Here is a 27183-nt window from a genome sequence, read left to right as displayed (position 1 = left end):
GGACATCAGCTGGGTATAACAGCCCTGTGTTTCTAATGCTTCATTAAACACTCTGCTTGTGCTGGGCTGATGAGGTCAAAGGGCCGAAATATGCATACCTGCAGCTAGTGGGGTTTGGCTTTATCATCCTGAAATTGTCCATTAAAATGACGAAACAGGTCATGGGCATTCAGAATCGCCAATGAGCTGAAACACCTGATGGTCATAAGGATCATTTGCATGTATCCCATGTGCCTCTGATACAAGAGGTTTGGGAGGTCACTCAGTGGAATTTCTAGCTTTGCTGGAGTTTTCATTTTGTTTTTACTGTGAAGTATGAGTAAGGATTTTTTTTTCATCTGCAGAAATTTTTTTGTGTGATTTGTATGTAGTTTTAACTGTAAAGACCAAATTGTATTTGATCTTTGAGAGTAAAGCCAAGAATCTTGGAGTATGATACTAGTTTTGTTTCTGTGCTGTTGATTGATACTATTTTAAAATTGTTTATGAGGGCTAGAAGAAGTTTGTATAGAAATAGATGTGATGCCCGTGCCCTGGCCCAGCAATCAAGGAGCCTCAATCCTCACCACTATCACCAGAGAGGGCATCTCATATAAGAGGAAAGGATAACAAATACACAAAGTAAAGTACAATTTCCCTTAACTGCACACAGAGATCACAGTCAGTCTGGGACTGGTTGCTCCCTTGCTCTCCAGGTCCCAATAAGACTCCCCACTGGCACAGCTATAGGATCCAGATCTCAGCCTAGCTGGCAAGCTAACCTCCAGTACCCTCCCTGTCCAACCAGTGCTTTGTGTTCCTGCCCAAGTAGCTAACACACTTTGAGATAAGTATTTATACAACTTCACAGACACTCTTGGGAAAGGCTGACACAGATTTTCCAACTGTGCCCCTTTACCCAGACTTTACGGTAGTAATCACTGCCACTACCAGTTAATAATTATCAGCTACCCAAAGGCCCTTAAAAGAGTGTCCAATTATTACTGTGTAATATTATTATCCAATAGAAGTGCAACATAAGAAATCTTAAGGCTTTGGAAGGGCTTATTACAGGATCACTTATAAGCATGCAATGTACTCTAGAGCTTAATTATTTCTACTTAAACCAACCAAAGTTAAGAGGTTTTAAAAATATTTAATAATAAATACTAAAAACACAAGACAATACTACTACACCACAGTGTTACTCAAGAGTTCAGCGATCACACAGAAACTTAAAAAAATCAGTAGTACAGTTCTGATATAACAGAAAAACACTTAGTCTAACCTTTATAGTCCTAGCTATTTCTACAAGAAAACATACTTCAAAAATAAATTACTTACATAGAGCAAGGCAGTGCTGAGTTGAACAGTCAAAGATCAAAATGCCTAACAATCTCTGGTTCCCACTGTTTAAATTGAAACTCCAGTTCTGATAAACATTACATAATCTTTTTCACCCTTCCTGGAGTTCCCAGGCTACACATTAACTGCATTTGCATTCTTTTACACTTAGAGCAATAAAGGACATTCCACATGTAAATTTTTGTTCATTAACTTTAGTCTTAATACAATATGTAGGGAGCCCCTATCCAGCCAGACCAGAGCCGAATTGTAAAACATCAAAGGCAGTGATGAAATAATTTTAATTTCAAAAGAAAGATTTGAAATGCTTGACTTAGTTTTCCTTACAGCAGATGGCAATGATGCCACATTGTTGAAACAGCATTTCTTTACATTTAAGACACAAGCCTGTATTTTACATTTATTTTCACAAATGCCAGAATTATGTATCAAATTCTATTTGACTACACTGGCAGCCTTTACACCTTCTCTACCAGTCTTCACCCCCCCCCCCCAGAGAACTCAAGCTAGTTTTTCAAGTGACTCTTGATAAACGCTGCTTGAGAGGGTTAGGTCTATCTGGGTATACATACCCCATTCCCTGTCTTGACAGCCCATCTGCATTGGCATTGCTAATCCCATTGTGGTGCTGCACTAACCTAACATGTGCTTTGCAACCCCAGGCTCCATCTTAGCAACTTGGCATTTTGCTGACTGTCTCTGTTAAACCATGTTAGAGAGTTGTGATATGTTATTACAGTGCATTTCCTTCCATACAGAAAAGACTGAAGTTTTTCTGCAGTGCCCACACTATGGCTAGACATTCCTTTTCTACAGCTGCATAGCATTCCTCCATGGGTTGGAGCCTACGACTGAGATAAACTACTGGGTGCTCTTTCCCCTCTGAAGAAATCTGGCTAAGTACAGCACCCACCCCATGGTTCAAAGCATCCACCTGTACAACAAATTCCTTGCTATAATCTGGACTGGCTAAAACAGGGGGTCCTCCCAAAGTTTCTTTAAGCTTCTGGAATGCCTGCTCACATGCTGGGATCCACACTACCTTATCTGGCCTGTTCTTCCTCGTCAGGACTGTGAGGGGAGCAGCTATAGTACTATAACTAGGGACAAACTTTCTGTAGTACCCTGCTGTCCCTAAAAATGCCCTCACCTGCTTTTTGCTAACAGGTGCAGGGCATGCCTGAATGGCTTCCACTTTGGCAGGTTCTGGCCTTATGTCCTAGGTAGGAGACCTCTGCCATACCCACCTGACATTTGCTCAGCTTAATGGTCAATCCTGCCCTCTGTAGTCTGCTCAACATATCCCTGACATGCTGAGTGTGCTCTGGCCAGGAATGGCTGTAGGTGGCAATATCATCTATGTAAGCAAGGGCAAATACTCTTGCTCCTGCTAGGATATTATCTACCAGCCTCTGAAAGTCTCTGCAGCATTCTTCATCGCAAAGGGCATCTTTGTGAACTCATACAAGCCAGAAGGAGTCACAAAGGCTGACTTCTCTCTAGCACAGGAAGTCAAGGGCACCTGCCAGTAACCCTTGGTAAGATCAATGGTTGTAAGATACTTAGCCCCACCCAGCTGCTCTAGGTCCTCATCTATCCTAGGCATGGGGTAAGCATCCAACTATGTGTGACTATTTAATTTTCTGTAGTCCACACAACACCAGGTGCTGCCATCCTTCTTTGGCACCAGCACCACTGAGGAGGTCCAGGGACTGTTGGACTCTTGAATTACCCTTAGTTCCAAAATCTCCTGTACCTCTTCCCTCAGAGTCTGTCTGGCTCTCTCAGGCACCCTGTAAGGGGCCTGTCTAATAGGCCTTTGGGGTCCTGTAGCCACCTGGTGCTGCACCAGGTGGGTGCACCCTGGTTTCCCAGTGAACATGTCCCCAAATTCCTGCAACACTGCTTGGATTTCTCGAACCTAGGTAAGAGATAGCTGCTGGGACATTGCTATCCCTTCCACTGAGGTGTCAGCCCGAGCCTCACTGAGGAGATCAGTCCATAGATCTCCCTCAGACTCCTCCTGCAATCCACTACAAATGCTCAGCACAAAGGCATCCCTATCATGGTAAGGTTTCATCATGTTAACATGGTACAATTTGTGCCCCTGCCATCTGCCTAGCAGTTCTGCCATGTAGTTAACATCACTTACCTTTCTTACCACATTGTAGGGTCCCTCCCAAGCTTGCTTGCAGCTTGTTGTGTCTGACAGGAATGAGAACCATTACCTGCTGCCTCACAGCATACTCTCTAGCTCAAGCATTCCTGTTATACCACACCTTTTTCTGTTGTAGGGCTTCTGACAGGTTCTCCTCGGCCAAGCCCGAGATTTCCCTGAGCCTTGTCATGAGCTTTAGGACGTATGCCACAACAGACTCCTTGTGAGACTTGCACTTACCTTCCCACTTATCTCGAATTAAATCTAGAAGTCCCCTCACCCTATGCCCATACAGCAACTCAAAGGGTGAAAAACATGTGGATTCCTGGGGAACCTCTCTGTAAGCAAACAACAGATGGGGCAAATATTTGTCCCACTCCCTCTTAAACTGATCGGCAAATGCCCATAGCATGGACTTCATTGTAGAGTTTAACCTCTCAACAAGGCCATTAGTGTGGGGCTGGTAGGGGGTGGTCTTCATGTGCTTCACCCCGCAGGACTTCCACAGACAAGTCAGCAGGTCTGACAGGAAATTGTCACCTCTGTTAGTATTTCTTTTGGGAAACCTACCCTGCTGAAAATCTCTAACAAAGCATTTGCCACCTTCTCTGCCTCAATGGAGGACAAAGCCACTGCCTCAGGGTATGGTGTAGCATAATCCACTACCACTAGGATATAATTTTTACCTGTGGAACATGGGGTACTCAGTGGACCCACAATATCCATAGCTACCCTCTGAAATGGCTCCTCAATCACAGGCAAAGGCATCAAAGTAGCTCTCACCTTGTCTCCTGCCCTGCCTACCTTTTGGCACAGCTCACAGGTGCTGCAGTACCCTGTTACATCTCTGGAAATTCCAGGCCTATAGAAGTTTTTCATAATACTTCACTTTGTATGTTTTATGCCCATATGACCTGCAAAGGGAATATCATGGACTATGGCTAGAAGTGCCAGATGGTAGGCTCTAAGCACTACCAACTGCTGTACTCTCTCACCTTCCAGCCCTCCATTCAGGTGTCCACACTCTGTATAGTAACCCTTTGTCCCAGAATACATATTCCCCCTTCACTTGAGAATCAGGTGCCTCCCTAGCTACCTGCCTCATGCCTTGCAATGTAGGGTCTGAGAGCTGAGCCTGTCTCAACTCACTCCTTGTAACCCTTCCCAGCTCCCCTTCCACAGGAAGTCTGGCATCCTCTGACAGTGGTGCCTCACTGTCAGCCTGGGTACTACTACTCACCTCTACCTTTGCAGTTACCCTGACCAAGGGAACATCAGTACCCATAATCCCTGAAGTAACCACCTGTATGTCACATGGCCCCAATGGTTGCATTCAAAACATTTAACCCTAGCTCCTGGACATGTACCTGGACTAGTGGCTTCCCCTGCTACTGGTAGATTATGCAGTGGCAATCTTTGCTGCCCATTATGGGTTCCTTTAGACCCATAAGCAGTACTGGGGGTCCCCTTCCTATGCAGGACTGCCCTGCTTGCCAGGTATAGGTCTCCCTTCTTTCCCAACTCATTTGAAGTAGCACATTGTCTATCAGCTAACTAGATCCTCATGCCCTCAATCAAAGTGCTAAGGGCTTGTTCCCTCACAAAAAGTTCTGACAGCCCTTCAAAAGTAGTGACCTGACATCCACTCACCCAGCTATGAAAATAAGTGCTCCGTTCAGCAACATATTCACATACATTTTCATCTGCCTTCCGTCTATGCTCACAAAACTTTTTCCTATACATTTCAGGTGTTAGCTTAAAACATTTAACAAGTTACTTTTTGCAACAGTGTAATCAAAACATGCAATGTCAGACATTTTAGCCAATGCATTTACAGCTGTCTCATGGAGTAAAGGGGTCAGGAACCGTACCCAGAGCCTTTGGTCAAAACTATACTGTTTGCATACCCTTTCAAATATATGAATGAAACTATAAAAATTATCCCTCTCTTTAAATTGCGGAAGAAATGTACTGACCTGTTGTGCGTCTGTGGTACAGTTACTTCCTTCCCATTACCTCCATGACTCTGGCAAAGAGTCAGCATTTCCCTCTCATGCCTCCTCTGATGCTCTTTATCCTAGGCCTCTATCTCCAAATGCTTGGCCTCTATCTCAAGTCTCTTTAGCTCCAGCTGGATTTTTAAGTCCACTGCAGAAAGTTTGAGCTGTCCATTCTCCAAGGATACTGTATCTCCACTGCCAGTCTGATTGTCCTTCGTAGAAAGGTTGAGCTGTCCATTCTCCGAGGATATTGTATCTCCACTGCAAAGTCTTCTTGTCCTCCTGGATGCTGTTTCTGATGCAGCTGTAACCAAGGCTGCAATCAGGTCTGCCTTAGTCAGGTTTCCATGCACCAGTCCCCTAGCCTGGCACATCTCCACCAGCTGGCTCCTTGTCAGCTTTCCGTACTCCTCTCCTGACATGCTGCCTGCTCACCCTGACTAACTAAGCTAACAAAAGAAATTAAACAATTGTGATCTGAACTCTGAGTATTCACTGCATGGCTGAGATTACAAAACACCATCAAAGATCACTGTACATAAGCTACAGGATTCACTCTACCCACACCACTACAAGCCAATTAGTATTTGCCAACTAATTAATTTGTGATGTGGATATCCACCACCACCACAAATGTGAAGTGGATCCCACCACTGCAAACCACATATGATGCCCGTGCCCTGGCCCAGCAATCAAGGAGCCTCAATCCTCACCAATAACACCAGAGAGGGCATCCTATATAAGAGGAAAGGATAACAAATACGCACAGTAAAGTACAATTTCCGTTAAGTGCACACAGAGATCACAGTCAGTCTGGGGCTGGTTGCTCCCTTGCTCTCCAGGTCCCCAGTAAGACTCCCTACTGGCACAGCTATAGGGTCCAGATCTCAGTCTAGCTGGCAAGCTAACCTCCAGTACCCTCCCTGTCCAACCAGTGCTTCCTGTCCCTGCCCAAGTAGCTGACACACTTTGAGATAAGTATTTATACAACTTCACAGAAATTCCTGGGAAAGGCTTACACAGATTCTCCAGCTGTGCCCCTTTACCCAGACTATATGGTAGTAATCACTGCCACCACCAGTTAATAATCAGCTACCCAAAGGCCCTTAAAAGGGTGTCCAATTATTACTGTGCAATATTATTATCCAAAAGCAGTGCAACATAAGCAAACCTAAGGCTTTGGAAGGGCTTATAATATGATCACATATAAGCATGCAATGTACTCTAGAGCTTAATTATCTCTACATAAACCAGCCACAGTTAAGAGGTTTTAAAAATATTTAATAATAAATACTAAAAATACAAGACAATATGACTACACCACAGTGCTACTCAAGAGTTCAGAGATCACACAGAAACTTAAAATAAATCAGTAGTACAGTTCTGATATAAAAGAAAAACACTTAGTCTAACCTTTATAGTTCTAGCTATTTCTATAAGAAAACATACTTTTAAAATAACTTACTTACATAGAGCAAGGCAGTGCTGAGTTGAATAGTCAAAGATCAAAATGCTTAACAATCTCTGGTTCTCACTGTTTAAATTGAAAGTCCAGTTCTGATAAACATTACATCATCTTTTTCACCCTTCCTGGAGTTCCCAGGCTACACATTAACTGCATTTACATTCTTTTACACTTAGAGCAATAAAGGACATTCCACATGTAAATTCTGGTCATTAACTTTAGCCTTAAAACAATAGGCAGGAAGCTCCCATTCAGCTGGATAGGAGCCGAATTGTAAAACATCAAAGGCAGTGGTGAAATAATTTTAATGTCAAAAGAAAGATTTGAAATGCTTGACTTAGTTTTTCTTACAGCAGATGGTAGTGTTGCCACATTGCTGAAACAATATTTCTTTACTTTTAAGACACAAGCCTGTATTTTACATTTTTTTTACAAATGCTAGAATTATGTATCAAATTCTATTTGACTAGGCTGGCAGCCTTCACCCCTTCTCCAGCAGTCTTCAAATCTAGGGAGGGTACTGGAGGCTAGCTTGCCAGCTAGGCTGAGATCTGGACCCTATAGCTGTGCCAGTGGGGAGTCTTATTGGGGACCTGGAGAGCAAGGGAGCAACCAGCCGCAGACTGACTGTGATCTCTGTGTGCACTTAAGAGAGATTTTACTTTACTGTGTGTATTTGTTATCCTCTCCTCTTATATGAGACACCCCCTCTGGTATTAGTGGTGAGGATTGAGGCTCGGGCCAGGGCATGGGCGTCACAATAGAAACAGTTTTTTTTTGGGGGGGGGGTCAAGAAAGATTGGTTTTCCATTAGCCAGTATTCAATGGAGTTGAATGCAATTTGCATGATGGTTTGCAGATGAGGAAGGTTGTAAGATGAGCAGATAAGTGAATCATCAGCATATTGTATGAGACTGGCTTGCTGTGCAGACAGGTGTAGACAATTAATAAATATATTGAAGAGAAGAGGTCTGAATCTGAAATTAAATTACTTTATAGGCTAGGCCATAAAGATGTTTCAATGCAGGTAGAGACACAAAGTCTGTACTAAGAAGCTTTCTGTATTGTCTTTGGGGTGAAGTAATTGCTACTTTGGAAGCATGAAGGAATGCAATTGTTTTATGACTTCCAGCACCTGCTAAAGATATGATGAAGTTACATTGTTTAATAAAGGAACAAAAGTGGTAAAATCAGCTTAATTGTTGATTTAATTCTTGATTCATTACTGTTTAGTCAGTTTGTCTGTCTCCTTTGTTTTATATATTTTTTGTTTATAGTTTCACAATGTTTGATGCTTTGGTGTTTGTTGTGGTGACTGACTAGTCTCTGAACAGTGATGGGATAATGTCCACTGAGGGAGTCATGGAGGGCTGAAGGAGAACAGTAGAAATATGGGTTGGAGTCTGATATCCAACCAAGGATGGATCTAGAATTAGTGGCTTTGTTGAAATGAGTGGGAATGGTTATTAATTGAGTGACATCATAAAGGTTAATACTAGTAGAGGGTTGGTCGTATTTGAAGTTTTGAAATCTATACTGACATCTCCATGAATAATGGTTAATTTCCATGCACTTGAACAAGCTACTACATGCCATATAGAGCTCACACAGAGTCACAGATCCCTACTCACACACAGACTTCAAAATCCATCATACTAAAACTATCTTCAAAATTAATTTATTAGGGAAAATATCAAACACCAATGTACTAAAAAAAAAAAAAAACAGCAACTCAAGAAGAAGTAGCACCAAACTCCTGAAACACACATACCCTCACCGCTAATATGTTACTAAGTCTGCGGAAAAAAATAAAACATAAAAGAAATGAAATACAGCAAAGCAGGAATCAGGGTAGTAATACAAATTAAACACACTTTGCAGCAATAAAAACACTGAAAAGTTAAACATTTTAGGAAGCAACAAGCATGTTATCAGTTAAAGCAATTTAAAAAAAATCAAGTGTGGGAATATTGCTGCTTGCACATATATGTTGTTTAGATTTGGAATATGTTTAGGCTGTGATACCTGTGCTGTTGATATGTAAGTCTCCTCATTTGGCCTGACAACTGAATTTGGGTGTTATATAGTCTTAACACCTACATTTAAACTGGACTTTACAACAACACTCAACAGTTTGATATAAGGCCCCCTTAAAGACTAGGGTGAAAATCTGATACCAAATTCTGAACAGTTAAAAAGTTATAACCATACACAACAATGAATTAAATAGAACGGGTAGAGAAATTATATTACATTAGAATATGGTTATCATACATAAACTACTAAATGTAAAATTGAAATTGAAAACAAACAAAAAAAAGAAAGAAAAAGAATACACAGAAGTCCATTTTTAAAGTATAACAAGGCACATGGCAATATGCATGGCACAGCTATACAGGTATTGCTGCATACCCAGGGATTGTAAGGCACCCACAATTTGGGCTGGTGCTTCACAGAATGCCTAGCCATGCAGTATTAGCTGTACCATGCACACCAGCTTGTGTTGTATTGCATCCATAAAAGTGTGTCCCTTTTGCTTCATAAGATGAGGCATTTGTGCTGAGTGCCATTATCACAAAGGATCAGCTCTTGTCTGACTATACACAATATCTAGAAGTGTCTTACTCCATTTAGAAAATGGATTTTGTATTTATATCAATGGATTTGTTTTGTGTGTGCTTGTGCTTTTTTATTGTAAATAGTTCTTTTATGATTTGCATGTTGCAGTTCAGCTGTTAAATATTTTACTAAAACATTGTGCTTGTGACTAGATGTCTGTCTAGTGATAGAATGAAACAGGTAACCATTCAGTCAGGCACATTATTCATATAATGATATTAAAAAGACACTTAGAATTAAAATCCTGCACATTAATCTCTTGTATTTCCTGTTTTAGTTCTGGTAAAACTGGTGGAAAATATTTGTGAAGTAATGCATTTGATTTCTAAACTGCATTAATACAAATTCTTAGCATTACATAAAAATCACATCAGGTGTGCCTTAGGCTTCTGAATGGAGGGGGGGGGGTCAGAAGACAAAAGGGGCATTAAGTGGTATAAAAAGGGCAAATTTTTAACTGCCTACTTCCATAACAGAAGCATATCTATTATACAAGCTGTATATAGTATAAATATCAGTTATATTTGGAATGATCGCACATAGCTTTCATAGAAACTTACAAATAAAGCTAATGTTGTACCTACATAGTATGTGAATGAGTATCCATATATTCAAAATTTAGTGAAAAAAGTGCAGTAGTGCTGTAACATGCCACAAAGAGAGGAACCACCACAGAAGAGTGTTGGGAAGCTGTTATACACTTCGTTCACACTATTAAAGTAGGTGTGGGTTTTCTCCAGGTGCTCAAGTTTCCTCCCACGTTACAAAGACATAAATCTGGAGCATTTACCCCGGGCCGCCACTGAAAATTGTCTTCATTCCAAGTTGGACTTTCCCAGTAAACAAATGTTGAATAAATAAATACATAAATAAATAAAGACTTCATTCGACTGAAAAGCATTTAACAGCTTTCCACTGCTCTTTTGTGGTTACAGCTGATCACTCTTAATGCTTTAGTGTTTGACTAGAGCCTAAAAATAGTAAGACATATTAAATAAAAGCTTGCTAAGTACCTTTCTGATGTCAGCATGGTGGTTAACAAACATGTAGATCCTGACATTGTTCACAAGTCACATTGCAGAAGTGGAGTTTGACACAGCCTTATCGATTGCTTTTGCCATGGTCCCACCTGCTCTACAACTGGCCCTGCTCAGAGTTGTACATAGAAGGATGCTATGGCTTGTGTCTGAGGGTGGTTGGGACTTGGAATAGTGAGATTACTATTTCTTAAATTCTCTTTGCAATCAAACCTCAGAGGTGTGCACAAAAGGACGCTATCACTTGCTTGGCACTGGAGAAAGTGCAGTCATTATTTCTCTAATTTTCCTCACAATTAAACCTCAGAGGTATGCACAGAAGGTCAGTGTGGCTTTTTTGAGAGGACTATGACAGTGTGTTCATTATTTCTTTAACTTTTCAAATAATCATTACTCACAAGTATGCATACTACATCAGTATAGTTTCTGTAGGGGTGTTGTACTAGGGGTAATGTACTGTCTAAGAGCAATAGGCAGGAATACATGACAGTAATATTTTTTTTCTCTTTTTTCACAATCACATATTAGAAGTGTATAGTAGTGCCTAACTTTGGGAGGCATGGGGTATGTAGGCATATTGTGAATATATATCTGTGACCAGCAAGTTAAATATGATACTATATTGTGGTTGTTAGATGGTTACACAGATAGTAACTGTCTTTTAGGAGTGGGGATAAGTAGACAAGCTGTATGATGTGTGACAGCACCAACATGAAATATACGACTGAGGACATTTATTCATTCCCTTTCATCCTAATGTAACATCAAAGGATTACACAGAAGGTGACTATCTTCTTTTTCCTTGTGGCAGGGAAATGGACACTATTTTGAGCTATAATTAATGTATGCTTGCAAGTATGTATCTTTTTAGTTTAATGGGAACTACTTTTTTGTCAGCTTTGATTATAAAGCCTTGAAAGCAACTTATTACTTTCTTGAAAATAAAAAAAATAAGTCCAAATTTCTTTAATCACCATTTTTGTCCAGGCCATAATTGTAACAAAAGGCTGTGGAAAAAAGTTCTATAATGTATTTTGTAGCATCTAGTTTCCTGTGGTGTCTGAGGCCCAAGCGGCCTCCAGACGATCAGCTTAATTCCATTATTTCCTCCACAGTTATTACACTGCAGTCTTGCCATTTATAGAGGGGTGAAAGGAAGCAGGAGGTAAATGAAGAATACGAATGGATTTCTTCCTTTACTCAAGATTTTTGTTCAGGCTACCTTTGCCTCTAAAATGCAACTCAGAGCTTCTAGAATCACATGGCTTCTAGCGTAGTTGGGTGTAGGACTAAGTTCTTGAGCTTAATTGTATTACTTCTTCCTCATTTATTACTGTGTAATTTTGGCCTTTTTTTTTAAACAATGCATGAAAAAGCGGTACAACAATATTTAAGAAAACAAGAAAAAAAATAATCTGAATGGTGTGGCAAGGCCATGGTGGGGGAATGTAGGGGACACATTGGCAGTATGCAAGAGGGGTGGGGAGGAAGAGCAAAATGCCCACAGATTCCTTTTTTAAGGTTTCATTTCACCAAAGGCCAAAAACAAACTATTTGGTACTACCAGGGAATGACCCATTTAAGTACATGCTATTTAAATATTTAATGTGGCAAATCATCCATAAAAGTATCAGCATCAACACCAGTAAACCTGTTTCGGCTAAAATACCATAGCCTTCTTCAGTGCAAAACAGCAAACACATGGTGCATTCTGGTATCCATTTATATAGAAAATCCTTAAAGTGACAAGCACAAAAAAATCACTTATATAAGCTTATGATATGTAAGCTTATAGTATGTAATACTTGTCCATATCCCTATTATTCAGAACACAATTATATACAAAAACTTATGTTTCTAAAATAAACATGTGAAATAACACTTTTTAAAAATCAAAAAAAAAAAAAATATATATATATATATATATATATATATATATATATATATATATATATATATATATATATATATAGGGATGAACAACTAGTAGCCAATCAGCATGAATTTCAAGACATTTCATTAAGCCCGGGTTTAAATAAAGCCCCTAGCCTAGTTATCCAGGAAAATTCCATATTATTCAATTTTTCATGCCAACCTGCTTTATTAGCCCTATGCATCTCTATTTTATCAATAATAACAAATCTGAATTGAGCCGTGGCTTTCTACTTATGATGCACCTGGTTTTTCATTCGTTTTGGATTTGGCCGTTTAATTTGGATTACAGTATATTTCATGGGACACAATACTATTTAATCAAGTTTCAAGGTTCGTTTTTGGATCTGTGACTGGGTTTTCTTTCATCAAAAGTTGGAAAGGAGGTTTGGTTGTTTGGGTTCAAACTATACTGAAATCAAACTATACTGTGATCGACATAAATAATATTTTTACAACTGGGAATTACTATTTGTAAGTGTATTTTAGACATTTATGTCTTCTGATAGACTGGGTATAAGTGTTGACTTTTGCCCATTTGGAGCTGTTTGGGTTAACAGGTCTTTTTGCTTAATGGCAGACACCATCTTTTGAGACTGTTACATGTTGGATTTTGGGCGTATGGTTCACTGTTTATTTTCGAACTACGGGATATACATCAGTTTTTGGATGCCAACTTCAAAGATTGTTGCACGTGGACTTTGGGCGTTTGGTTCGTTTGTTGTTTTTTCGAATTACTGGATATACATTCAACTTTCTGGCCAAGTCTTTGTACAATTGGAGTTGAACTTAATTAAAATGTATGGGACTACTATCTGATTTTTTGATGATGGATTCATATAATAACTATTAAGTTTGGGGCTCGTTTGATGATTTTTTATTAATGCTACATTAATATTGATGTTTAATACCAGCTTGGGATTTCTGGAACATAATTGTGGTATTAACTATGCTTTTAAACATCCAAATTCTGAGGTCCACATATATTTGAATGTCACAATTGAAGAAATATCAACAATTTTTTGGGGCTTGTGGCTATGATTATGACAGAATTCAATCTTATAAATATTCAATAGAGATTCTGAATTGTCGCTTGTGTGCTTTACTGTATTGTTCACTCTTTATTTTTGATAATAATATCAGTGGTGAAATGCAGATATATTTTTCTGGGTAGCTAGCCTGTTCCACAAGTATATACAAATACTAGAGGTATTTGGTTATGTTGAACTATCTATTGATGGGTGTAATACACTTAATCAGGGTGGTTCATACTTTGTGAATACTATCTTGTGTATAAGTATGTTGGAGGCTGAGACGAAGGTCGGCCATTTATGATAACACAGCATATAAGAAGTTCTGTTGAACTATTACAATTTTGATGATACACACAAAATATTTTTTGGTGGTTGAAACGAATGTTGACTACAACTAACAGTGGATGTGTTTTACTTTAGAATATTGGAGACAGGACGGCTAGTTGCACCTAATGAATCCATTTCATTCTTTATTATTTAGGAGTGATTAATACAGTATTGGGAATAGCATCAGTCGGAATTAAGATTGTCATATTAATGCTAGTGTTTTATTAAACATTTATCTGGGTCTTTTTTTGACTCATATTTTTCTTAATCATAGCTTCAAGCCTCATAATTGAATAGATCGGAAAGCAATGCTACAGATTGTGACTTATTAACTTGTTATTTTATGGTTATATATTTTTTTGGTGTGTGTTATCATAACAAGTTAAACAATAATTTTGTTCTGAAATGGATCTCAAGGGTATATTGCGTGGTCTGTCTGCTGATAGGGATAACCTTGAAGTTTTTGGACTGAATGTACCAGGAATGAATACATCTAATGAGAATCCCAAGGATGCTAAGACACTTTGTAATGCTGTTTTTCATAAAATTAATAAGAATATGAGGGCTTTAAGATTGAACATATGGCATTTAAAGCTATTTAAAGCTTATAAAACCAAACATATCACACCACGTGGACTCAGAATTAGGATCCAACCATTGGTTGGCATGATTGATCAACAATTGTCACAGGAATGGGTTGAAACCCAACATAGGGCTTCTATGCTTTTTGTAGACACTCTCATATCATATTATGAATGGATTATAGATTCCCCAGCTACTGATATTCATCAAAATTGTTTAGAAGCCCAGAAATATGAATCAGAGTCTTTTTACCACAGCCATATTTCTAATTTGGCTAAAGACTTAGCACAGTTAGAGGATCAATTGGTTAAAAAGAAAATCTATAAATTTAACCGTGATTTGGCAGATTATGAGAAGGGTAAACCTTTCATGGTACAAAAAACTGTCAGATTTAATGACTCCAGTTTCAGGATAAACAACAGGCGAAAACGACCCAGATCCATATTGAAGAAACATACTCCCACTACGAGTGGGACATCTGAGGATGAGACTTCATCCAATACTGATTATGATTGCCCTCACCTCCAAGATTCCCCAGTAGCCAAAAGGAGACAGTCTGATGATTCCTTGATCCCTTTAGATCTAGCAAACGCAGGGGTGGGAGAAAACATAGACGTAAGGGGTCCAAATTTGGTCACACTATTACAAACAATTGTGAAACAATAAACAATGTGTATAATATTTCATCTTTTGAACTTTCTCGTGCTCAAATAAAACTGTTGAACAAAGGTTTGAATTTTGTGCTGGCTGCGCCTGCTCCTGAACATATATTGATCAACGAGTTGAATGATTTTTGTAAGTTGATTAATTTAAAAATATTTTTTTCAGATATAATTGACTCTCAAAAATCAATAGGCTTTAGATTTGGTCCATCTAGTTTTCAGCCACCTATGGATAAACATGTCCTTATTTTTAAAGAATGTGTGACTAAGGAGTTGCACTTTTCTTTAAGTCATCAGTCTCCAAAATATAATCTTACATTGGATGAACAACAAGCGTTGCGTGATTTAAAATCTAATCATGATATTGTTATTACATCTGCAGACAAGGGTGGAGCTATTGTGGTGATGGACTCGTCTAGGTACCATGCTGAGGCTCTTAGACAATTGTCTGATGTCAAGTTTTACATTCAACTTGTGGTTGATCCAACTAAAAACTTCAAAAGTTATATTGACTCTATGTTAGATTCAGCAGTGGAGGATAATATCATTACTAGTAATATACATAAACAATTGAAAGTATCGGATCCTCAGGCTCAATATTTATATTTGCTTCCTAAAATTCACAAGGACCCAGTTAATCCCCCTGGTAGGCCCATTGTATTGGGTAATGGCTCATTGACTGAACCCCTATCTGCCTTTTTGACATTTCATTTTAAACCATTGCTCAAGTTGGTTAGATCTAGGCTTAAAGACACAACAGAATTTTTACAGATAGTACAAGACACACAGTTGGAGGCTAATTGGTGGTTATGTACGCTGGATGTAACATCTCTTTATTCCAACATTCCACACAATGCAGGAATATCGGCTGTTGCATTTTGGTTGGACAAAGCCAAGCTATATAGCCCTGAATTTAACCATTTTCTCATACAACTAACTGAATGTGTCTTGACAAAAAATGTTTTCCATTTTGAAGGGCAGGTTTACTGGCAGGTGAGGGGTACGGCTATGGGAGCTTCTTTTGCTCCCATTTATGCTGATCTATTTATGGGCGTTTATGAACATCAATATATTTATGACTCTAACAACAATAGATATATTCAGGAACTGGATATTTGGCGCAGGTATTTAGACGATCGCTGGATGGTGTTGCATTTGGTATTGGCTGATGAATTTATTAGATATTTGAATAACAATGATATGGGTATCCATTTTACATTACAAATACAATATCAAGAAATAATATTTTTGGATGTGGTAGTTTCTAGACAAAGTGATCATACTTTGGCTACCAAAGTTCATAGGAAATTCCCACAATACAATACTCTTCTTCATGCCACCAGTAATCATCCCCGCCACATCATCAACAACATTCCCAAATCACAATTTTTGCGGATCAAATGCATATGTTCATCTCAGGAGGCACATTTGGTATGTGAAAATGATTTGGCACAGAGGTTCATTGATAGGGGTTATCACCCAGATCGCATTATGCAAACCAAAAATCAAGTTAGAAACACATCTAGGTCAGAATTGCTTTGTTACAAGCAATCGAATCAAATAAATAACAGTGACCAGAGAATTAGGTTTATAACCACATTTGGTAACAATACTCCCCTTTTCAGACAAATTGTTAACAATCATTGGGAGATTTTAAGAGCTCCTGAACATCTTGGTGAAATACTACCGGCCACTTGCTCTTTTTCATATAAGAGGGGAAGAACATTAAACAGTCATTTTACACATTATAAGAGGTATAATCCTCCCAGACCAATACAAACCACTATATTGGGTGACCAACTGAGAGGATGTTATCTCTGTGGACATTGTAATGCATGCCAATGTATTTACAAAACCATGGAGTTTACCAGCAAGAATACTCCAAAAATATATCACATCAACATTTTTGGGAATTGTAATACATACGTATGTGATATATTTGGCCACTTGTTCCTGTTCGGCATTTTCTGTGGGACAAACATCTAGACCACTCAAATATCGTATCAGTGAATATTTAAGTGCTATCAGAAATCACAAACTGTCTAATGCACTATTTAAACACACTAGGATACATAAAACGGCTCCATTCAGATTTGTTATTATTGATAAAATAGAGATGCACAGGGCTAATAAAGCAGGTTGGCATGAAAAATTGAATAATATGGAATTTTCCTGGATAACTAGGCTAGGGGCTTTATTTAAACCCGGGCTTAATGAAATGTCTTGAAATTCATGCTGATTGCTACTAGTTGTTCATCCCTATATATATATATATATATATATATATATATATATATATATATATATATTTTTTTTTTTTTTGATTTTTAAAAAGTGTTATTTCACATGTTTATTTTAGAAACATAAGTTTTTGTATATAATTGTGTTCTGAATAATAGGGATATGGACAAGTATTACATACTATAAGCTTACATATTATAAGCTTATATAAGTGATTTTTTTGTGCTTGTCACTTTAAGGATTTTCTATATAAATGGATACCAGAATGCACCATGTGTTTGCTGTTTTGCACTGAAGAATGCTATGGTATTTTAGCCAAAACCGGTTTGCTGGTGTTGATGCTGATACTTTTATGGATGATTTGCCACATTAAATATTTAAATAGCCTGTCTCCGGAGTGCTGGTTCATTTTTGTTGGCGCTCTATACATGTTGGAACCTTGCACTCATCCTACGTGCGTGTATTGGTCTCTTCCCATTTAAGTACATCACACAGCTTATCAACAAGGTTCTTATGCTCCATAAAACATTTTATAACTCTGAAACATCCATACAAAAAAATAAATTGCATGCAGAATGCTTGTTTTTTTTTTCAGATTTCTTGTATACAGTAATCCTTTTGCTTGTATCTTTATTTATTGCTACATATCATATACCTAGTTGCATAACAGTCTTAAACATGCTGTTGAAGGTGCAGTCCTCAAGCTGTTTAGGTTTGGCTACTGGCTTTGTCCCTGATAAGTGGCACACTGCAGTGTTGACTCACCTCCCTAAGGGTGGCCTTACAACTAACCTGGGTATTTAAAGTCTTATAAGCCTTAAAAGCCTCATCTGGGAAACCATAAGGTGCATTATAACTAGCCTCATAAACTGTGATATCAACATGCTTGTTTGACTTGCTATCAGTTTGGCTTTATGATGGATAGATTCCAGATATTTAAATAGGTGATGTAAATGGGGACATGCAATGCATGCGGTGTACCTTGACCTGGTAAAGGCTTCACTACCATTCCCCATGCTGGTACCATACAAAAGCTAATTGCTTTAAAAATCAACCCATATGTGGTAAGATGGTTAGAAAACTGACTGAAAGATAGCGCCCTCACAGTGTGAGTTGCAGATGTCTCATCAGTTAGTCTGAAAGTTACCACTGGTATCCCTCAGAGTTCAGTGTTGTGACCTCTTCTTTTTGGTATTTACTTATCAGAACTCCACGCAGACAGACAGGTCCTCCAGCTTGCAAAATTTGCAAATGACAGAAAACTGGATTTTTTTTAAGTCACCCTCTGACACCAAACCTCTCTGAATGAACTCTCCCTAGTAAGCCCTTGATGTACTAAAAATGAACTTGAACTAAATGCAAAAAAGTGTAGTGCCACTTTTGTGGACAAGCCCTGCCCTCATCATACTGTATAGCCAACGCACCAGTACAAAATGAAAAACTTGTCAGGGACCTAACTACTTGGGCAAATAGCTCCCTCTTGACCTTTATGTGACAACAGTTATCAGAAGATCCTTTTATTTAGGCCAGTGAATTCACAAAGGATATAATCACAGTTTAAAAAGGTAATCACATCCTTATACTTAGTATTGATCAGGGCAGTTATTGAGTACAGTGCCCACTTTTGGGTGTATTTCATTAATCAAATCAAATGATTAGAAGGCTCCAAAGGTTCCTAACTGAAAAGATCACACGCCCAAAGTCCCTGAGCTACCAAGATATTCAAAGGAACAGATTGAGACTAAATGCAAAAAAATGCATAATATTTCTTTTGGGAAAGCTAATACGCCACCTAATTAAAATATAGACAGAAACCTCCTAAGAGTAGTCCCAGTAGTATGTGATTAGGTTGATAGTGTGACATCTCAACACTGGCCCAGTAATCAAGGAGCCTCAGTCCTCACCACAGTAAACAATGGGGAGCATACACACTGGGAGGATGACAAGTACACACACAGTAAAGTGCAATTTCCCTTAAGACCACACAGAGACCACAGTCAGTCTGGGGCTGGTTTCTTCCTCTTTCTCCAAATCCCCAATAAGACTTCTCAATGGCCAGTTATAGAGTTCAGATCTCAGCTAAGTGACCAAGTCAAGACCTCCAGCATCCCATCTGTCCAGCCAGTGCTTCGTGTCCCTGCCCAAGTAGCCGACACACACACACACACACACACACACACACACACACACACACACACACACACACACACACACACACACACACACACACACACACACACACACACACACACACACACACACACACACACACACACACACACACACATATAGAGGTTTGAATTGTACACACACACACACACACACACACACACACACACACACACACACACACACACACACACACACACACACCTGGGAAAGGCTGGCACAGATTTACTAGCTATGCCCCCTTCTGCCCAGACTATAAGGTAGTTTCATCTGCCACCAGTCACTCCTTATCAGCTACTTTAAAGCCCTTAGCAAGGGGTGTCCGATCCTACTGGGTAATTTTACTATTAATCCGAATGGTAGTTTGATCAAGAGCAAGGCTATTAGGAGTGGCCTTCATAGTGTCACCAAATAGATGTGCAAATACTCTAGAAGTTTAAATATGTCTCACAAATATCAGCCACAATGAAAGGTTTAAATGTGTTTAATAATAAATAATAAAAGAATAAGAAAATCTCAGTAAATCATCACAGTAACTTCAGAGTTCAAAATCACAGGAAATACTTAAAACAACATTGCAGGATAGTCTCAAATAAATAAAGAAAAACATCTAAAATAATCTTGTAAGGGCTCTTGGGCCATTAGACTAGTAACTTTCTTTGAACCCTATGATCCTATAGAAGCGTTATTACTCAGTGTCTGTCTTGCTTACTGCACCATTAGAGACTCAGTTGTCCTGGACCTCCTATTTCTCCACAGTAATAGAACAAGTGGCCTACATTTTCACCAGCAGATAAATACAGCATAGTGGAGAGGCATGCTTATAAGGCAACACCTCCCAAACCTTTGGAAGAAAGTTCCCCTACATGGTAAGCAGTGTGATTCCCTATCATACTTTAAACATAAACTAGTGACTGGATGGGTATCCACAAATTTACTCTTAGTTTTTCTGGTATGGCCATCTTGGAGAAAGGAGGCATTGTCTGAGGAAGGGTCCTGTCAAAGCAGGAATGGTCGTAAGATCTATTGGCCTTAAAATATCTATGACTCTGTGAATCTAATTTTTTTTTTGCTTACCTTCAAAGGTTGTTAGGAAATCACTGACTACCCCATAATGGTCCCAAATAGCATAAAGTGAGTATAACAGAATTAACGAATGATTAAATACTGCAAAATGATTACTGCAATGAAAGTCAATCTAGCTCCAGCGAAATGTATCTCTCTGGAAACTTCTACCTAAAACAGCCTATAAGACAAGAGATACAAAGCCTGTCCTGGTACTCAGTGGAGGGAAAGGCAATAAACCCTCAGGTCTGTGCCAGCTTATGGAAATTAAACTTTATTTGTAGAATATACTTCTGTACTATATGATGTATGAACATGAATGCAATATATTTTTGTACTTATGTAAATTGTTGTATTTACTGCTATTGATCCCAGGTTTTGTCTAAAATGATCAACACACCAGCCCACTTTGCAGGTAAACAAATAGCAATGAATGAATGAATGAATAAACAAACACACAAACAAATAAATAAATTGTCTAAAATTTTGCAGAACATTTTGAGATTTGTCCAGAATTTTTAAGCAAAAGCTCAGAGATGTGCAAAGGATTACAGTTAGTCACTAATGCCAGATATTAAAGTTTCTTACCTCTGTTGTTCATAAAATGCATGTTTATGCAAAACCTGTTCTATAAAAATTTTAAATTAATGTAGTCTTCTTTCGGCTTTTCCTGGTTAGGGGTCGCCACAGCGGAACTTCAGTCCGCTAATGATTGGTAGTTGATTTTTGCGTGCTGAGTTATCAGCCCTGATGCACAACCTTCAATGAAGGTACGCCCATTCACGCATGTCTCCACGCAGAAGACGCTCTAGCTGAGAATTGAACCAGACAGCGTCTTACTGTGAGGCAACAAAGCTACCGCAGCACCACCACCACGGGATAACAGTGTTAAATGAATATATAATGTTTAAAATTGCCCCTAGTTTTGAACCTTCATTCTTATATTATTTTTGACTTTGGTGATGAAAGAACTTTATCGGTATGCCTCTGTAACACTTGCATAGGCATTTATATGGTAATTGCAAGCTCGGGCAACTGGTAAAAGATGATTTATTACTTTAAATTTTTTTTTTCTGCTGCCTGACCTCGCAGTTACCTCAGAAACACAAATGTGAAAATGTCCATGTAATTGCTACTCTGTCGTCAATTTCAGGACACATTGGGCAGCTGTTGAAAGTGTGAAGTGGGGGCTCTGCCCTCCCCTTTCCCTACGGGTCCGGTGTCCATGAGTCAAATGCATTTCATTCTGATTTAGTAAAAACTTTCTCATAGAATTTCTGGCAGTTAGTGCAGAGGGTTCTTCGATATTACTGAAGGGCATAAGGCTTGATTCCTTTCATCTTCATTGTTCTTCTGTGTGATTATGAGCAGGTCACTTAACCAGGCAATGCTCAAGTATTGCCCCTGAAAAAGGACACCTGTGCCCAGTGGACTTATCCAGTTACCAAATGTATAAACAGAATAATGCTGAAAATTATTTGAAACCCAAACCATGTGTTCCCTTTTTGTGCGGCATATATAAGTAAAGAGCTGTGGAAGACGGTTAAGACTTCCAAAACAGCATCACAAAGAAGAAACATATTAAAAATGTTGCCTGTGACAGCTTAATATTTACAAAGAATACTGTTTAAAAATAAATAAATAAATAAAAGCACTAATTAATTACAATGCACAGTGTTATCATAATCACACAGCAATGCAACAGTCACAAAGTATTTCCACTGATGCCCCTAGATGAAATAACAATGATAATATTTTTAATGACATGTTATACAATATAATATCATATTTGATAGCATTAGCAGTGGCAGTACGGAATGTGATACGCGCTGTCATAGTAACTAGGAGAAACAGAAGTGCAAGGATTCTCATATGTTACTTGGATCTGACACCAGAAAAACTGTCAGAGCAGTCAGAGGAGACGTTCTTTCTTCTGTGCTTACAGTTCACAATGATTAGACAATGCTACAAGTCAAAGAAATCGGCTTCAACATAAATCCTGTGCTTTCCAGAAAGAAATGCAAAGTGCTGACAATACTGAAATATCACCTAACATAATATAACATTTCAACATCTGAGAATGTTTAAATTGCAGATGCAGTTAACTCAACAGGACACCTTGTAGACAGGAAGCAGCAGTGGAAATTTAAATGTAATTATTTAGATTAGTAAAGCAAAAATGCTAATTGATGTAAATAGTTCAATTTTTTTCTGGTTAATATTTCCTTTTAGTACATTTATGTTGAAGATATTTGCATACGTTGCTGTCAGAAGTGCAACAAAACTCCAGTATATCTGTGTTTTGATCCAGTCATGATTCTTTAAAACGGATGTAATGTCAAAGATTCAAAGAAGAGAAGTGGATAAACGTTGTCATGAAAATAATAGTCACCTAGCCTTTTCGTTTGAAGTACTATGGAAAAGGGATGTAATTTTACTAAGGTCTTTATTGCAAACATTGTATATGACATTGGTTCTTTTAGCACTTGTTGTACATGATTTTCATTATCAGTATATGGAACCATTTTTTTTTTTTTTTGGAATAAATGTGATAGCTAAGGAACACTTTGTTGAAAAAAAGGAATTATTGCAAGTGTTTAGTGGCACATGTATTTACTTTATATGCCAAGTTTTTCCAGAATATTTAAGCACATCTGGTTTATGAATCTCTGACCAATGTCTTGCAGAATGTAACACTGGGTTCATCACTAGACATTAAACATTGGCTGTTCTTGTGGTTCATTTTAACCCTAACCAATGTCTCTCAAAGGTGAAAATCAAGTCTGTACCTTGTGTCTGTGAGTTAAACATTTTAACCATTATACCAAGCCCATTCTCAACCCTAAAAGAATATAATGCACACAGACAACATCCCAGAATGCCTTCTAAATAGCATGAAACATGACCTATCAGGGTCTCTGGAATTACTATTTAACTGTAGCTTCCAAACAGGCTTCGTGCATCATGAATCGAGAAAGGCAACTGTCATCCCTCTGCACAAAGGTGAGCTGTCTACAGACCCTGGAAACTACAGACTCATAAGTCTCACTAGTCTTATATGTAAAGCCATGGAAAGAATTATCATGGTGATGATCGACAGAGATATAGTAAACCTCCAGACACTGGACCCAACCCAGTTTGGTTTTGTCAAGGGCAGATCATGTCTACTCAACCTGCTAGATTTCTTTGAGAAGGTCACCAAAGCAATGGATGAGGGCAAAATAATTCACTCTGCCTACCTTGACATGGCCAAGGCATTTGACACAATACCCCCTCAGGCATTGTTGACAAACTCAAGAGATTAGGTATAAACCTGTATGCCACCCGGTGGATAGCCAACTGGCTCACAGACAAGACAGAGGAACTTAGAATTGGGGAGTCCACCTTTACAAAGAGGTCAGTCACAAGTGGAGTCCCTTAGGGATCAGTCCTTGGATCACTCCTTTTTGCCATTTACTTCTCAAAAGTCAAGGCCAATGTCAGTGGTCGCTGGCTGACTAAATTTGCAGATGATTGCAGATTAGAAGCTGTCATTGAAAATCACACTGACACAAATGTTCTACAGGAGGGGTTGACAGAGTCAAACAACTGGTGTCAGAGCCATGGACTAAAACTAAATGCCAAGAAACCCTTAATAGTATCCTTTGGGAAGTAATCCATCCCTGGCAACTATCATATTGACAACAGATCCCTTAGAGATGACCCAGTAGTCAGGGACTTAGGGACACACATAGATAGCAATCTAGCCTTTGATCACCATGTGTCTACAGTAGTAAGGAAATCATTCTATGTTGCACAACTTATAAACAAAGGTATGACATCTACGTCCAAGAAAGTTGTTGTTCCACTGTATTCAGCATTCATCAGACCTATCATTGAGTACAATGCCGCCTGTGGTATGTACCTAACCAGGCATATCCAACAATTGGAATGTCCACAGAGATTCCTCACTAAAAGAATACAAGGCATAAGTAATATATCCTATGCAGACCACCTCAAGGCCCTATCCCTGTACTCTGTCTCCTACAGGCTTTTGAGGGGAGATCTATGCCTGCCATACAGGGCATTGTCAGACCGCACTCTGATGAACTTCCTGCTTATCCACAAAACAAACAGCACCAGAATTACCCATTCTAAAGACTTAAACCTTGCCTGTGATATAAATAGAACTTGCTGGAGAGATAGGCATATATCCCAGAGACTACCCTGTCTATGGGACAGGCTCTCCATCCATGTGAAGCAGAGTTCCTCCCTAACCCAATTCAAGTGCAACTTGGGCAATTGCATGTTAAACCAGAAGTTCATCTCTGGTTTGGCACCTATGTCTGTAATGGACACAGGTAACCTGTAAATGGTTCATCTCCCAGGCCCATGCTTACAATTATTGAGGGTATCAGAACTTGTCAGAGATTTGGGATGCATGGCTAGGCTTAAAAAGGCCCTTGTGGTTGTTAGCCTAGTAAACAACTATGAACCTATGAAGTCATAAATATATTTTCTGGAAACTTCCACAAATTGTAATATCTTAGTACCTGTACAACCACTTTTAACTCATAATAGATAAATACTGGGTAATTAGTCTGCAGACTATTATATGCCTAGCTAATAACATAGTAGTGAACCAAGATACTAATCAAGCTTTGTACCTTGGGTCTGTGAGATAAACAGTTTAACCATTACACCAATTCTCAGCCTGAAAAGGTTGCCCTTTACTGTGTCACATCTCCATTTTTTGTCTGACAGACATACCTTGTCAGATTCAACCCCCTTGCCTTTCATGCTTCACAGTCTATAGAGCTGTGTGTTAACTGCATTTGGCAAAGGAGAATTACATGAAGGCAGGCCATTCTGAGAAAAGGATTTGGGCAGTTTGGATTCGGATATGGGTTTACTTGTTTTTGAACATGGTTTTGTAGCATACGTTGTGATGCCTCTGCCCTGGCCCAGCAATCAAGGAGCCTCAATCCTCACCACTAACACCAGTTAGGGGCATCTCATATAGGAGGAAAGGATAACAAATACACACAGTAAAGTGCAATCACAGTAAAGTGCAATTTCCCTTAAGAGCACACAGAGATCACAGTCAGTCTGGGGCTGGTCACTCCCTTGCTCTCCAGGTCCTCAATAAGACTCCCCACTGGCACAGCTATAGGGTCCAGATCTCAGCCTACTGGACAAGCTAAAACCTACAGCACCCTCTCTGTCCAACCAGTGCATTGTGTCCCTGCCCAAGTGGCTGACACACGCACACACACACACACACACACACACACACACACACACACACACACACACACACACGCACACACACACACACACACACACACACACACTCACACTTTGAGAAGAGTTTATACAACAACACAGACACAGGTTCTCCAGCTGTGCCCCTTTTTCCCAGACTATACGATAGTACCAGCTGCCACCACTCACTAATATTTATCAGCTACTCAAAGGCCCTTAAAAGGGTGCCCAATTATTACTGTGCAATATTATTATCCACTTGGTAGTATAGCCCAGGGCTAAAGCTATTGAAGTGGCTTTGTACAATTTTACTAAAGGCATGCAAGTACTCTAAATAGCTTAAATTATCTCTACAAAAACAGCCACAGTTGAAAGGGTTTAAAAATATTTAATAAATAGTCAAAACACAAAACAATACTTTTTACTACACAGTGCTAGTCAAGAGTTCAGAGATCACAGAGAAATACTTAAAATAATTCAGTAGTACAGTTCTGACATCATTCTAGTTTCTAGCTATTTCTAAGAGAAAAACACAAGTCTAAGATAAGCTTATATATAGAGCAAGACAGTGCTGGTGAGTTGGATGGTCAAGACAAAAAATTTAATGCTCTCTGATTCTCTCTGTTTTTAAAAATCACATTCCTGGTTCACATTACATCATTTGTCACACTTCCCTGGGTTCCCAGGCTAACAGGAGCTACATTTACATTCTTCACTTCTGGGCAGAAACCAGAGCAATAAAGGATATTTATACATGCACATTCTGGCCATTAACTATGGCCTTAAAACAACAGGCAGTATGTCTCACTCTAGTCTTACTGACTATGAGATTTAACATAAAAAGGATCACAACATGCTTTACTTGGTCAGTAGATGCAATGTTGATACATTTTTCCAGTTCAACATGTAACACTATTTTTACCATTTAAGACAACAAGCCTGTGGTTTACATTAATATTACAGATGACAGAATTATCTATAAAATTCTATCTGGCTAGGCTGGCAGCCTTCACCTGTCTTCACCCAATCTTCACATACTTCATAGCATAAATTAATAATTTATTAGCCTGTTGCTTTCCCTCATAAAACCATTATTTTGTTTTAGAGCAAATGCACTACAAGTAAAGCTGAAGGGAATAGGCTTTCTCAAAAAATCATTAACTTTTCGATGAAGGGAACAAGAGTACAGTATATGTTTAGTCTTCTTCTTCTTCTGGCTTTTCCTGGTTAGGGGTCACCACAGCGGATCACCTGTCCACTCATGATTGGCAATGGAGTTTTTTACGGTGTTGAGTTGCCAGCCC

Source organism: Protopterus annectens, chromosome 1.part1 (assembly GCF_019279795.1).
Source record: "Protopterus annectens isolate FY-2018-M chromosome 1.part1, PAN1.0, whole genome shotgun sequence".
Classification (NCBI taxonomy): domain Eukaryota; kingdom Metazoa; phylum Chordata; order Ceratodontiformes; family Protopteridae; genus Protopterus; species Protopterus annectens.
Note: the sequence above shows the minus strand (reverse complement) of the source record.